Below are 16,227 nucleotides of genomic sequence, written 5' to 3'. Positions count from 1 at the left end.
CTAGTAAAGCTTAATGGGTGAGGTATGGCTAAGTGGTGAGGTTGCAGCAGCGTCTAAGCATATATTTGGTGGCTAACTTACGAGTACAAGAAATAAGAGGGGGGAAGATCTACGCATAACGAACGTGAACTACTGATGATCAAATGAATGATCCTGAACACCTACCTACGTCAGACATAACCCCACCGTGTCCCCGATCGGAGAAGGAACTCACGAAAGAGACAGTCACGGTTACGCACACAGTTGGCCTATTTTAATTAAGTTAACTTCAAGTTATCTAGAACCAGTGTTAAACAAAGTTTCCACGTTGCCACATAACCGCGGGCACGGCTTTCCAAAAAGATTTAACCCTGCAGGGGTGCTCCAAATAGTCCATCACAAATTACCACAAGTCGCATAGAAATCCTCAATCACGAAGCTCGCGATCTCGTCGGATTCCCTAGTGGAAAACCTCAACTCCGAGATTACCCAAAGCATCACCGGAATCCCGATGCACAAGATATTCCGTCAAAGGTAACACTAATCCAGCAAGGCCGCCCGACGTGTCAACGATCCCGATAGGAGTCGCGTACCTCGTTCTCAGGACACAATGGATGAGTCACACTAGGAGAAACCAAACCTCGGGTTGCCCCGCGGTAGCCCCGTAGTCTGCCAATTTGGACCAACACTCATGAGGAGCACTGGCCCGGGGGTTGATTAAATTTCCTCGGGTTAATTACTCCCTATGCAGTTCATTAGTTATTAGGCAAATGTAGTACCAAAGTTGGGCCTTGCCAGACCAGCTTTAATCTAAAACGAATTATCAAGCGGGTCCCCATAACAACCCCGATCGTGTTAGGAGCGCTCGTTTATGGAACATAACACCGGTAGCCGAAACTAAGGGGGCAAAGGTGGAACAAAACACCAGGCTAGAAAAGGCCGAGCCTTCCACCTTTTACCAAGTATATAGGTGCATTAAATTAAATAGCATTTAAATATGGTGATATGATAAGGAACCATGTTATCACATGGAAGCATCTGCACCTGCAACTAGCAACGCTAACAACATGGTTAAGCAAGCAGTAACAAAGCCAATCAGTGGTTTGCTAGGTCGAACCGGTGGAAGGTAATCATGGCATTGTTGAGAGGCTGATATTTAACAAGTGGTAGGCAACGAGACATAAACGATGGAAGCAATAAACTAGCATGGCAATGATAGTAATGGTATCTGGGGAAATGGTCATCTTGCCTGAGATCCCGCTTGGAAGAAGAATGACTCCGCGAAGTCGACGAACCAACGTAGTCGAACGGGTCCTCACATTCCGACACGCTTGCGGAACTCTATCGGAACGGAGCAAACCGGAAACAACATCAACACAAATATTCACCACATGATGCACAACATGATGCATAACCTACTATGATGCATGATCAGTTCATTGATGCAAGAGCTGGCATGGCAATTCACCTCACGCAAACACTACACATTAAGTGAAGCTCGATATGAAACGGGTTGCATATCGACGAAGCTCCACGATTAATTATTTAATTCACTCCCGATTATTTAACGTGCAGTATTAAATTGTAGTTAACATGGCAAGGGTGAAGCGACGATCCTACGTGTCATCCTAGTCGGTTTAACTCGCGGAACATAGATCGGAGCTACAACACAAGAGGCATGCAACACAAGATTTATATGCGATGAATGCGTCATGCATGAGAGCTCATTACAACACGGGCAAGAAGAGAAGACGCATATGTCGCCACGGCGAGCGAGAGGATACCATGGCGGCAAGACGGAAACGATGCCACGGCAACGTTCCTACCCCGATAACTCGTCGAGATATCGTGCCAACGTTTAGGAAGCGTGTGCGGGAACACTAAATAAGGATGGGGTGATCCCGGTTACCGGGTTCCCATGTGTCGAGGCACAACAAAAGAGGAACACAACGTGCAACGGCCAACATACGGTGCAACACACGATACAACTCATACATCACATACATACGGTCACGACAACGTTCCATCGGTATACCTTCGACGCGTGCGAATCGGAGCGGTTCATTCGGTGAAGGGGAACAACGGTCGCCGTGGACGTCGTGGGAGTCGTGCTACCGGTCTCGTCGACGGTAGTCGTTCACTCGGCATCGTGGTTCTCGGGTCTTCGGCGTCAGTAGTCGATCACGTCTCCGTCGATGTTCGGGGTTCGTCGAGGACGTCGTTGTACCCGCCGATCTTGTCAGTCCCATGAAGGAGGGGATGACGCACGCGGTCTTCGCCGTCATAACCAGCGACATCAAACAGCAATGCGACGCAAGCAGCACTAGCAACAGGCAACGACGACACAACGGCATCATGTCACCACCTATCAGCAGCAACTTGCAACAGCAAGCTAGCAGCACCTAGCCTAACTAGCAAGGCAAGCGGCAGCTATAACTAGCAAGCATCTACAGCAGCCTAACAGCAAGCACTAGCCGGCATGGGCAGCAAGCAGGTCAAACAGCTAGCAAGCAGCTACGGCACAACAAGGCATCAGGAAGAGCAACTCCAAGCAGCTAGGCACAGCAAGCTTAGCCAAGCATCCATCAGCAACTAATAGCAGCAAGCATCAGCAGCAAGTAACAAGCCACAACAAGCAACAACGATAGCATCAGCGGCAGCAACAACAATACTTGGCAACAGCAAAACGGCACGGCAACGCAACAACATGCATCGGCCAAGCATGCATGGCAGCAGCATCCCACGCAGGCAAGCACAACAGCTAAGCAACGCAACAGCAGGGCAGCAGCATTGGCGGCAGCAACAAGCACAAGCAACAGCAAACAGCACGCAGCGACAAGCGGCAACAGCAAAAAGCATGGCGCAGCAGCAGCATACACAGCAGCAGCAGCTAGCTCCCGGCTTGGGCGCGCAGAGGACCAAGGCAGGGCAGCACGGCGCGGGAAGGGGCGAGGTCGGCCTGCGGACAGGTGCGGCGGGGCGGCGCGAGCACGGCGCCTAGAGGGGAGGCGAGGCCGAGGGAGGCGAGGCCATGGCGGGCGTAGGGTCCACGACGGGGCGCGCGGCAACGGCAGCGCGCGGGTCTGTTTGCGGCGGAAGCGCAGGCGGCACGGGAGGCGAGACCGAGGCGAGGCGAGGGGGCCTGGACGGGAGGATCACGGCGAGGTCGGCGCGGCAATGGGACGCCGGCGAGCGGCGGCGGGGCAGGAAGAGGGGAAACGAGAGAAACAGAGGGGATCGAGGAAGGAGAGGCTGACGGCACACGGGAGGAAAGAACGACGCAGGGGAGGAGAGGGATCGAGCGACCGGCTTGCTCGCTCGCTAGGGCTGGGGAGGCCTGGGCCTTGGCCGGCTGGGCCTTGGCCTGGGTCCTCCCCCTTTGGTTTTTTTTTGTTTTTTTCTTTCTTAAACTTTTAAAACAGAAATTTTTTAAGTAAAGAAAGGCTATTAACAAAAATTAAATAAAATAAATGCCTTTGACCTCTTTTGAAAAAACAAATATTCCCAACTATAAGAAATAGTTGGGCATTTTTAAAAGAAATAATATAAACCCTTTTGAAGAATTAAAATTAAAACCTTTTTTTAAGAATAAAATAAACCTCTTTTATTCAAAGAATAAAATAAAAGCACTTTAAAAGAGAAAAGAAAATGATACGAATTTAGAATAAAACAAAAGGAGGAAATAAAGAAAACCCAAGGGGTTGCCCCCACATTTAATAAAAGGAACTTTTATTGAAAAGAAGAAGGCGAACCCTTTTAATTAGGGGTTTAAAACGGGAAACTTTAGCAAATCGCAAAAATGAAATAAGAGGGGAGAGGGGGAGTTCCTATCGCACTAAGACTCGGTGATCACTCGAAGCACAACACTCAAAACACCACACGTGACAGACGATGCAAGATGCCGTGCATGATGTGACGATGCAAACTAAATGATGATGCAACAAATAAAACTAATCACATGACGGAAACGGAAATAAAGGGGAATTTTCTGGGGCATCGGTCTCGGGCTGTCACAACTCTCCTACACTACAAGAGGATCTCGCCCCGAGATCCAAGAATGAAAGGGGGGAGAGGATGAGAAGGAACAAGAGGTAAAATTTAGTCGCTTCTTTGACAAACGAGTGACACCAACAATCCTTGAAGGTTGCAAAGAGATGAGGACTGATATGAGAAAGAAGCAAGAATTCACGGAAAATTTCGGCAGCACTTCGGTAGGAAAATGGGACAAAAAATTCGATAAGAAGAGAGAATTAGACAATACACATAACAAACAACTAAATAAAGCAAGGGAACACCATGATCTTGATAGAACAACATAATAGACCCAAAAGAACAACATCACAATGCCTCCGGAACAAGAGAATATGACATAGCTCATACGGAAGCAGAGAATGAAGAAAAGAATGACAACTATCATCACAATTGAATTGAAGAGCCTCCGGACAGAGAATTGACGTAGTAGTTGGAAAACCAACAACGAAAAAAACAAGATAGTAGTGAGCTTATGGAAACCTTTTCAAACTAATGAAGTAACAACCAGCCACTAACAGAAACAAGGGTTGTTTGGGAGAACAAGATATGAATAATTCCTTACTTCAAGATGAAACTTTGAGAACTTGGATTAATGACAAGCACCATAATAGCAACAGTCCATAGGAAAAGCTTTAGGTGAAATCCAAACCAAGATAGCTCAATGAAGAAATCATGGGTTGAAAATATCTCATGATCATAGAATTGGTGGGTTTAATTATCTCATACTTGAAAGGAGAAACTCTTCGAGGCTCCTACACTAACAAGAAGGCTACAATACCACCACAAAGGATAAAGAAAGCACAATGCACTGAAAATGGAAGAGAAAGAATACTTGAGATACTCCGACAGGAATGTTGAAGAACATTTGATAATGGATTGAAACCTTGAAGAACCACTATGAAGGACCTCCATATACAAATGAATGATGCAACGATATAAAGATAGAAAAGAGTAAGACTATGACCTTGCCAAGATATAGATGAAGCCTCACAAAGAGATACTTAAAAGAACTTGGAACTCCGGAAAAGAAATATAGGCACTTGAGAAAAGAATTGATATCATGAGTCCTCCGGAAGAAGGATTGAAATCTCTTGGAAGAAGTAAGGACAAGAATAAGAATTATGTTATGCTCATCCTTCATCAAGTTTAATTGATGACAAGCAACGAATCTAGCATACAACTTATTCTTCTTGAAAGAAACTTGAAGAGAGAGATAGGTATGCACCACATGAAACATAATTGAAGGAAGCACCGGTGAGAATTCACAATTGAATGGAATTCCAAGAATGCATGGAAACACATGAGAATGAAGAGATCATATCCACCTAACAGAAAACTTGAATAAGGCACCGGAATAATCGAGAGACAAACGAAGAGGCAACAATTGAGAACATTTGAGGATGAAAGCTGAAACCTGAGAACGAAGATTCTTCTGAAATGATGGCCTTCGAAGGAACGAGAAATAAAAACAACTCAGAGAAGCACCGGATAGCACGAAAGGGATTACTCATGATTGGAACAAATAAGATAATGCCACAAAGCTGAAATGAAGAATCTGCAAGAGAATGGACCAAGATTCGAGAGAAACACTCCTTCGGTCTTGAAAGAAGAGAATGATGAGAAGAACACCACCAAGAATTAATGAGACACTCCAGAATAAAGAAGAATGAAATGTTGAGCCAATATGAGAATTAATTCAAATAGATCTTGAAGAATGGATATGACTGATGAAATTCATACTTACGTCATAGTTGAAAGAATTAGAGATCTCCGGGAAAGATTACAAAAGCCAGATAAGATCCTGGGAAAGAACCTGTGGGTTATGGGCCCACTCAAAGAAACCAGATGAAAAGATTTCTTAGAAAGATAGATATTGCACCGGTATGAAGAGAACTAGATGAGGTTAGCACCTCGAAATAATTAAAATAATTGAAAACGAGAAACTACTGAAATATCGTCAACACTCCGGATAGAAAAGAGAGGAATGAATAGCAAGAAGACTGATAAGAATTTCCAACATGGGAAAGAATTACAAGGACGAAAAGGATATGATGTACATGGACAATTGCATTGAATTCACCGGAAAAGATAACAAGACTGAATAAAGATGAACACGAAGCTCCTGAGAATCTTCACAAGAATCACCGGGTAAGAGAGAAAAGAACAGACAGCCGAAGCACCATGAAAAGAAAACTCTTGGATGAATATCCAATCACTGAAGAAAAGGGTGGGAGGGCGGGGAAAAACAAAGACGACTTGAGACAAATGAGACAACTCCGGAAAGAATTGAGAGAATGATCTGCAAAAATTTGAGACGAATGAATTCACTTAAGAGAAGCACACCGGTTGAAAAGAATTGATACGATGACTCCGGTTGAAAAGGAATTGACAGGATAATTGATATAGCAAAAGAATTAATACTCTCATAAAAATATGAGAACACCTCTTAGAAAAGATGTGAAATCACCACTTGACATCGAAGCAACATGAATTTGTTGGAAGATCGTCCTATAAGTAATTACTTGAATTCCCACCTAAGAATTCCCGAAATAACTGGTCATGCAATCTGGTACACAGATACAAGGAGTAATAATCACACAACTCCTATACTAACCCGTCACCTGTATCACATCCGTCAACACACAACCAGAATCTCGGGCCTTCATCTACAACAGACCCTCGTGATCACAACGATACAAAGTATGGCAGTACTCCCGAACAATCTGCACCAGTACTGGGGACATCGGGGTTATCTCGCCACTACTAGTATTGAAGCAATTACGAACATCCTTCGTTCTGAGATACTAAGAAATCCGAATGATAACGATGTGCTCAAGAATCCCCTGGAGCTCAACTCCCCTGAAACTCAAAGCACATAGGAGGCACCAAGACAGAACTCCGTCACATCGGCATCATATAGATTCCAAAAATATCCGCGTGATCCTAAAAAAAATTTGAGTGAGAAGAGGAGTAGAATTAAATTATTACGTCAAGATTCCTCACCAGAGCATAGAAGAGGAGAAAAAAGAATCCTACTCTCCGACATATAACTAGACTCAAAGCAGTTGTTTTACACTAGACTCGACTCGGCCAAGTTCGATCAATCAAGGGGGCTCCTAGGTCGGTACTGCTCTGATACCAACTTGTCACGCCCAAGATGCGACCCTATCCTCAATTTGGCATGAGGGCCTCGTCAGGGATAGAAGCGCATCTCGTCGTGTCGCAATAATGGATATCGTTACAAATACATGTACTGAAAAAAAAGATATATATATATAGAGAGAGAGAATTGGCTTACACTCGCCACAAGCTACATCAGAGTCACATCAGTACATTACATAATCATCAAGAGTAAGAGCAGGGTCCGACTACGGACGAAAACAAACGAGAAAAGAAGAACGACGTCCATCCTTGCTATCCCGGGCTGCCGGCCTGGAACCCATCCTAGATCAACGAAGAAGAAGAAGAAGCAACTCCAAATGAACAATCAACGCGCTCGCGTCAAGTAACCTTTACATGTACCTGCAACTGGTGTTGTAGTAATCTGTGAGCCACAGGGGACTCAGCAATCTCATTTCCAAAGGTATCAAGACTAGTAAAGCTTAATGGGTGAGGTATGGTTAAGTGGTGAGGTTGCAGCAGCAGCTAAGCATATATTTGGTGGCTAACTTACGAGTACAAGAAATAAGAGGGGGGAAGATCTACGCATAACGGATGTGAACTACTGATGATCAAATGAATGATCCTGAACACCTACCTACGTCAGACATAACCCCACTGTGTCCTCGATCGGAGAAGGAACTCACGAAAGAGACAATCACGGTTACGCACACAGTTGGCGTATTTTAATTAAGTTAACTTCAAGTTATCTAGAACCAGTGTTAAACAAAGTATCCACGTTGCCACATAACCTCGGGCACGGCTTTCCGAAAAGATTTAACCCTGCAGGGGTGCTCCAACTAGTCCATCACAAATTTCCACAAGCCGCATATAAATCCTCAATCACGAAGCTCGCGATCTCGTTGGATTCCCTAGTGGAAAACCTCAACTCTGAGATTACCCAAAGCATCACTGGAATCCCGATGCACAAGATATTCCGTCAATGGTAAAACTAATCCAGCAAGGCCGCCCGACATGTCGACGATCCTGATAGGAGTCACGTACCTCGTTCTCAGGGCACGACGGATGGGTCACACTAGGAGAAACCAAACTTCGGGTTGCCCCGCGGTGGCCCCGTAGTCTGCCAATTTGGACCAACACTCATGAGGAGCACTCGCCCGGGGGTTGATTAAATTTCCTCGGGTTAATTACTCCCTATGCAGTTCATTAGTTATTAGTCAAATGTAGTACCAAAGTTGGGCCTTGCCAGACCAGCTTTAATCTAAAACGAATTATCAAGGGGGTCCCCATAACAACCCCGATCGTGTTAGGAGCGCTCATTTATGGAACATAACACCGGTAGCCGAAACTAAGGGGGCAAAGGTGGAACAAAAAACCAGGCTAGAAAAGGCCGAGCCTTCCACCTTTTACCAAGTATATAGGTGCATTAAATTAAATAGCATTTAAATATGGTGATATGACAAGGAACCCATGTTATCACATGGAAGCATCTGCACCTGCAACTAGCAACGCTAACAACATGGTTAAGCAAGCAGTAACATAGCCAATCAGTGGTTTGCTAGGTCAAACAGGTTGAAGGTAATCATGGCATTGTTGAGAGGCTGATATTTAACAAGTGGTAGGCAACGAGAAATAAACGATAGAAGCGATAAACTAGCATGGCAATGATAGTAATGGTATCTAGGGAAATGGTCATCTTGCCTGAGATCCTGCTTGGAAGAAGAATGACTCTGCGAAGTCGGCGAACCAACGTAGTCGAACGGGTCCTCACATTCCGACACGCTTGCGAAACTCTATCGGAACGGAGCAAACCGGAAACAACATCAACACAAATATTCACCACACGATGCACAACATGATGCATAATCTACTATGATGCATGATCAGTTCATTGATGCAAGGGATGGCATGGCAATTCACCTCACGCAAACACTACACATTAAGTGAAGCTCGATATGCAACGGGTTGCATATCGACGAAACTCCATGATTAATTATTTAATTCACTACTGATTATTTAACACGCAATATTAAATTGTTGTTAACATGGCAAGGGTGAAGCGACAGTCCTATGTGTCATCCTAGCCGGTTTAACTCGCGGAACATAGATCGGAGCTACGACACAAGAGGCATGAAACACTAGATTTATATGCCACGAATGCGTCATGCATGAGAGCTCATTACAACACAGGCAAGAAGAGAAGACGCATATGTCGCCACGGCGAGCGAGAGGATACCATGGCGGCAAGACGGAAACGATGCCATGGCAACGTTCCTACCCCGATAACTCGTCGAGATATCGTGCCAACGTTTAGGAAGCGTGTGCGGGAATGCTAAATAAGGATGGGGTGATCCCGGTTACCGGGTTCCCATGTGTCGAGGCACAACAAAAGAGGAACACAACGTGCAACGGCCAACATACGGTGCAACACACGATACAACTCATACATCACATACATACGGTCACGACAACGTTCCATCGGTATACCTTCGACGCGTGCGAATCGGAGTGGTTCGTTCGGTGAAGGGGAACAACGGTCGTCATGGATGTCGTGGAAGTCATGGTACCGGTCTCGTCAATGGTAGTCGCTCACTCAGCGTCGTGGTTCTCGGGTCTTCGGCGTCGGTTGTCGATCACGTCTCCGTCGATGCTCGGGGTTCGTCGAGGACATCGTTGTACCCGCCAATCTTGTCGGTCCCATGATGGAGGGGATGACGCACGCTGTCGTGGTTTTTTCACGGCACATGTCCTCGTGAAAGGACTTAGTACTGGAGCCATCGCACCTTGGCGGCGACTCAAAGGGGTTAAGCGGGAGAGACACGGCGATTTACCCAGGTTCGGCCCCTCTGAGGAGGTAATAGCTTACGTCCTGCTTTGGTGTGTATTGATATGGATTCGATTACAAGGAACGCGTAACTCGCCTAAACCTAGCACTCGATGATCTCTAACCCGTCCTCTGTCCCCCAGGACCTCGCCTTTATATATAGGTCGACTCCCTAGGGTTTGCAAGGATTCCTTCCTTCTTACAACACGTGACCATTGCGATCTCTTAAATCGCCATCTTCCAAAGCTGGGTGACCCGCCAAGAGCCATACTCGTCATGCGACCTTGATTCGACCAAAATGAGGCCCAACTAAATACTTAGATGAGTCGCCCAATGGATAACCCGGCCCAACTAGGGCGGGTCATCCACAGGTTACATCCCCAACATTAGGCCCCAAAAATTGACTTGAACTTTTCTTCTTCACGCCAATACCTCTGCTCCATTGAAGGCGATTCATCCCCTACTTTTCTTCATCTGTCAAAAAAAAACTGCACACCCGCCATCGCCTTTGGGTACTGACAATCCCTTAAGTCGCCAGATCATTGCTAACTGGCCCTTTCTTATTCCTCTTTTTTCGGGAAGACCGCCATAACTCGAACGGATCTTTAGCGCATTGTTATCCCGGAATTTTCGGCTCACATTTATAGCGAATCTTTTATCCCCCGGCGGTTCCCGCTCATGGCGCCTCGATTCCAGCACTTGCCTTGATAAATAGGTCGGGGGGGACAGAACTGGCGTTTCCCACCTACCAGTCCCGTCACCTTCCTCCCCACCGGCGCAGCGAGAAAAACGCATCGCCCCGAGGGATCCGCCGCCGATCGTGTTTTCGGCCTTCACGCGAGGAGCCTCGGTACCGCCTGTAAGCTTTCACCGTCCTCCATTCTCGTGCTGCAACCTGCACATCTGCCATCGTCATCGTCGACTGCATCGCCGTCGGACACCTCGCCATTCATCACGAACTTCGCCGCCGCTGAAAACCTCTTCGCTCGACGGGACGCCCGTGCTTCTCCGGCAAATCCCATCACCGTCGGCTCTTCTCACCCGACATATCAGGTTAGGCTTCCACCTATCTTTAGGAGTAGTTTTACTTTCCACTTGAACTTCTGCCATTGTCGTGTTCTTGAAGCTCCTTGTGCACAGACGTTATCTGCTCTGAATCGATTAGCACGAGTGTCGATAGGATAGCTAATGCTCCGAATACTTTTACCGATCCGCTGTACTCGTGAATCTTTGAAAATAATGTTTTCACCAAGCGATGGGCATCATCTGATAATAAACTGTCGCGACTAGTCATTTTCTCTAGGTTTTCGCGTCTGTCTGGTAGATCCATTCCTTGTTTTACTGTTTGCAAAAAGTTATTTATAGTCTTCATCTCCTGGTACTTCAAATAAAAAACGCATTTACCATCTTCAGAACATAACCCTTGGGAATAGCCCCACTTCCATAAGTCACCATAGTGACCCAACTCGGCCCTTAGATCTGGCGGGTCAAAACCCTTCCTTAATCAAAGTACTTGGCGGGTTTAAATGAACCAATTTCATCCCATATAGTAGGTGTCCAAGGCATGTAATATCATACTTTACTTATTTGTAGCATGGGTGCCGTCTTCAAGAGTGACTGGCTTCCTACCAAGGTCGACGACTCCATATTAGCCGATTATGTGAAAACGGGCAGTTTGGATCCTCAGGACGTTATTGGCTGGTGCACCGGGTTCGGGGAAGATCTCCCTAACCCCAAAGAAGGGGAGATAATTGTCTTTGTTGAACACCTGGAGCGAGGTTTTAAGCCGCCCGGATCAAAGTTTCTCAGGGACGCCTTAACTTTCATGAACGTCCGTCTCCAGGATCTGGGACCCAATTCCATAAGTAATTTGTGCCAATTCCAAGTTCTTTGTGAGGCTTATCTGCGGATCGAGCCTTCTGTCCCCTTATTCTGGCACTTCTTCCATCTGAATCACCAAACAGAATTCCATAACGGCCCCAGCTTGGAACTTGGTGGTGTCAATGTCCAGCGCCGCAGGGATAGCCCATTTCCCTCACTCACCATGCCTAGCCATCCCAAAGGCTGGGGCGAGTCTTGATTTTACTGTCAAGAGACGTCTCCTGCTGGTGAGAACAAGCTTCTGGGTTATAGGCCAACTCGCCTTCCGACCAACTTCAAGCTTCCAGACAAGCTTACCGAGGAGGAAGAATCGGAATTCATCCCAATACTATCTGAATTAAGATCTTTGACGAACAACGGTCTTACCGGGGTCGACCTAATCCGCTGTTGGGTTGAATGGCATATCCTCCGTCTGAGCCGCCGGGATGGTCTGATGTGTGATTTTGATGGCACCCTGGATCATCCTCAATGCTATTTCCGCACAGCTTTAACGGAGAAGGATATTGTGACCATTATCAAAAAGCTGACTGGCGAGCCTGCGGGAAAATGCGGCCAAATCGGCCTTAAGCCTTTCTGCAAAATTAACCCGGCGCCCAAGGTAAATAAACCTAACCCGCCTTTGGTCTTTATTCTTTATGCTTCATTTGTATTGTGGTTTCGTAATATATGCCATTTCATAAAGGCGATAAGTTCTGGTCCAGGCGGCCCAAAAAGCAAGCCGTGAAAAATGTCAAGCCGCCCTCAAAGAAAACCAAGGGTAAGGGCAAATCTGCTGCAGCGGAACCATCCGAAGTTGACGAATCGCAAGTCGGTGATGCACTTTCGGAGGTAAAAATTCGTTCTCTTTTCACTTGCCACCTATTACAGTTAGCCTTTGTATTTATATTTCTTCCTTCCCTTGAAATAGAATGAAGATAATGAAAGCCAAGAGGACTCTATTGAGGTAATTTCTGTTTCCTCCGATTCATCTCCTTCTCCACCTAAGCCGGCTAGGCGAATTTGTGGGAAAGTTCCCTTCTCACATCCAAATGCTTATTTGGACCCAAATTTCCTACTGAAGAAAGCACAGCACGCCTCAAACCGGAAAACACGAAGTCACTCTGGCGATCTGGTATCTGGCTTACCAGCAATGAACAAAAGAAAGCCAAGCGAGGTACTTTTATGAGTAACCATTATTCATACTTCTTTGGATCTCATTTGTAACCCGCCTGTATTATTGACGTATAATGCTTGCAGAACTCTCCTCCCAATTATGGCGACTCAGTGATGTCAACACTTCCACCAATGATTCGAGTTTCGGGGTAAGTCTTTTGTTAACCTTGTCTCGACTTTTGAGAATGACGATCTTTTCAATTCCTTAACGTGCTTATTCCCTTTTGTCAGGGCACAAGCCAAGAAGAGAAAAACCAGTGGATCAACTCCGGATGCAACTTCAGAACCCACGAAAGAATCAACTCCGACTCAAGACAATCCGGATCAGACTGAGCCTGCGATTCAAGTGGATCTTCGTGAGTCGCCGAAGGAAACAATGGATGCCTTTAAGTCGCCGAACCCATTGATGACAACAGAAGACCCAGATGTTGTAATTATTACTGGTTCTGGCTTTTCTAAGCCGGCGGCGACAGTTCTGTCCAAACATGTAGCATCCTCCTCTCAGGCTATTCCCGAGTCTGGGCTCTCCAAGGCGAAACTTTCCGACTATGCAAATTTGGAGTTTAAGGAACTCTGCTCTGGCTTTGCAAGTCGCCTGGAGGCGAGCTATGAGATGGAGAAAAACCTGCTGAAGATGTTAAACAACAAACATGAGGTAAATTTTGTTATACTTATATTATTCCCATTAACCCCCAAGGGCCGAGTCATCAGTAAAAAGATGAGCCGGGTCTTTGAAAATTTTGAAAAACCTTCGCGACCAGTAACCCCCAAGGGCCGGGTCATCAGTAAAAAGATGAGTCGGGTCTTGAAAATTTTAGAAAAAACTTCGCGACCAGTAACCCCCAAGGGTCGGGTCATCAGTAAAAAGATGAACCGGATCTCGATTTTTGTATAATTTCACCTGAAAAAAATTATACATTAGCCCCCAAGTGTCAGGGATATTGCTTTGCAGTAATTCTGAGACTTGCCCTTATTTTAAACTTTCAATTGGAAAACCTTGCTCAGACCGAATCGGCGCTGGGCGATTTAAGGAAAAACTTAGCTGGACAACAAGACGCCCGAGCTAAGTCGGAGGAAAAATGTCAATTGGCCTTGGCCGAACTGGTAAAACTCAAGGCCGAGTTGAAAGAAGCTCAGGCTGAACAAAATGCCGCCTTGAAGAGGGCAGAGAAAGCTGAAGCTAGGCTGGCCACTGTACAACAGGAATTGTCCGGCTTAAAGCGTCATATCTCCAACATGACGCAAGCCGTCTTTGGTAAGCTTTACTTAAACCTTTGATCTCCTCCTCTCTTTTTTTGTTTTACTTATGATAAGTCGCTAATCATCATGATTCAGGTCCAAGAGCCGCCAACCTTCAAGAAGACTGTGTGTTGATGCTGAAGGCGATTTACACGCTGACAGAGCAATTATACACAGGCAGTGTCTTGACAGTTAAAGCTGTGATGGGTGCCAAAGAACCTATCACTTCCATCAAGAAGGTGCTTGGCTGCTTATCCACACTTCCCCCTCAGATTGGCGAGTTAACTCGGTCAGCCGCCCGGAGAGGTATTCTGACTGCCCTGAGTCACTGTTTGGCATATGCCCCAGAAATCAACGTAGAAATCATCAAGAAGTAGCCGGAGGCTTTCCTCAGCTCAAGGACGATGGGTCCGAATTTGTTGAAGAGGACTATCAGCGAGTCGTCAAGGACTCTCGGCTGGCTGCGACTCAACTTGCCGCAAGCCTTGACTTAAGAAAATACCAGGCGGCTTATGATAGCAGAAACAAGAAGGTCAGCCCGCAAACCTTCGTGACGACCAGTCTAACTCCTCGGCGACCCAAGAATCCTTTCGACTTGGAAGCAGACCTGGCATCCATTCTGACTGATGAAGATGACTTTGCTGCTTTGGCCAAGCGCAATTGGGTATTGGGCAACTTGCAAATCGAAGTCGGCCAGAGCTCACATCAGGACGATCCCGAGGCGCGAGCAAAGTAAAAAAAAATTGAGTTTGGCCTGAGAGCCATGTAATAGGTCCCTTTTCCATAAGTCAGTACTGTTTTTTATGATACCTCTTGCAAGAACCTTTATATCGCCCTGAAGGCGACTTGAAATATTTGACCCGCCTTTTTATAAGAATCTTTCATAGCGCTTAATTTGCCATGGATGAAACAATTCTTATCACCCTCCTGTCTTAAGCCTTGAGAATAGCATATGTGAAAACAAACAAACTATAGATATTTTCACCAAGCATCAGAAAGAAAAGGCTTAAAACCTTCAGGGCCATGCCACAACGAAAAATAGCAGCAGTAATTTCGTCGGCTCATAAGGTCGCGACAGGGGGGAGGCGAGTCAGAAAGCTCGTGACCCCACCCTAAATGCAGGTTTCGTCGGCTCATAAGGTCGCGACAGGGGGAGGCGAGTCAGAAAACTCGTGCACCCACCCTAAATGCAGGTTTCGTCGGCTCATAAGGTCGCGACAGGGGGAGGCGAGTCAGAAAACTCGTGCACCCACCCTAAATGCAGGTTTCGTCGGCTCATAAGGTCGCGACAGGGGGAGGCGAGTCAGAAAACTCGTGCACCCACCCTAAATGCAGGTTTCGTCGGCTCATAAGGTCGCGACAGGGGGAGGCGAGTCAGAAAACTCGTGCACCCACCCTAAATGCAGGTTTCGTCGGCTCATAAGGTCGCGACAGGGGGAGGCGAGTGAGAAAGCTCGTGCACCCACCCTAAATGCAGGTTTCATCGGCTCATAAGGTCGCGACAGGGGGAGGCGAGTCAGAAAGCTCGTGCACCCACCCTAAATGCAGGTTTCGTCGGCTCATAAGGTCGCGACAGGGGGAGGCGAGTCAGAAAGCCCGTGCACCCACCCTAAATGCAGGTTTCATCGGCTCATAAGGTTGCGACAGGGGGAGGCGAGTCAAAAAGCTCGTGCACCCACCCTAAATGCAGGTTTCGTCGGCTCATAAGGTCGCGACAGGGGGAGGCGAGTCAGAAAACTCGTGCACCCACCCTAAATGCAGGTTTCGTCGGCTCATAAGGTCGCGACAGGAGGAGGCGAGTCAGAAAGCTCGTGCACCCACCCTAAATGCAGGTTTCGTCGGCTCATAAGGTCGCGACAGGGGGAGGCGAGTCAGAAAGCTCGTGCACCCACCCTAAATGCAGATTCTGTCGACTCATACGGTCACAACAGGATGACACAATTTGCTTTTTAATAGAGAAGCCCCCAAGTCGGGGAATATTTTATTACTTCATAATGAAA

Source organism: Hordeum vulgare, chromosome 3H (genome assembly GCF_904849725.1).
Source record: "Hordeum vulgare subsp. vulgare chromosome 3H, MorexV3_pseudomolecules_assembly, whole genome shotgun sequence".
In the NCBI taxonomy this organism is placed as follows: Eukaryota; Viridiplantae; Streptophyta; class Magnoliopsida; order Poales; family Poaceae; genus Hordeum; species Hordeum vulgare.
The sequence above is the reverse complement of the archived record's forward strand: the minus strand, read 5'-3'. Positions refer to the sequence as shown.